General features: G+C 31.4%; 1 protein-coding gene across 2 annotated transcripts in view; it reads right to left on the bottom strand.

Annotated features, from left to right (window-relative positions):
• trappc12 (trafficking protein particle complex 12) overlaps positions 1-261 on the bottom strand; it is a gene marked incomplete in the record, with an annotated part of 36,165 nt that overhangs the window by 2,015 nt on the left and 33,889 nt on the right.

Below are 261 nucleotides of genomic sequence, written 5' to 3'. Positions count from 1 at the left end.
TATATACATATATATATATAATCTGTCACAATCCAGCTCCACCAACAGATTTAAAAACTTTTTCGTCCCCCTGGCCATCAGACTGTACAACAGCTCCTAGTCAAGGCAGGGAGGACAATAGGACAATTTCCATTTGCACTCCATTTGCACTGTTTACTGTGGCTACTGTGTTATAAGTTAATTTTATTTAAATTTTTAATTTTATTTTAATATAGGTTTAATGTATGTTTAATGTATGTTTAATGTATGTATGTTTCGTAT

This window comes from Morone saxatilis, unplaced genomic scaffold, assembly GCF_004916995.1.
Source record: "Morone saxatilis isolate NCDOM2014 unplaced genomic scaffold, NCSU_SB_2.0 Contig3, whole genome shotgun sequence".
Lineage (NCBI taxonomy): Eukaryota > Metazoa > Chordata > Actinopteri > Moronidae > Morone > Morone saxatilis.
The sequence above is the reverse complement of the archived record's forward strand: the minus strand, read 5'-3'. Positions and strand labels throughout refer to the sequence as shown.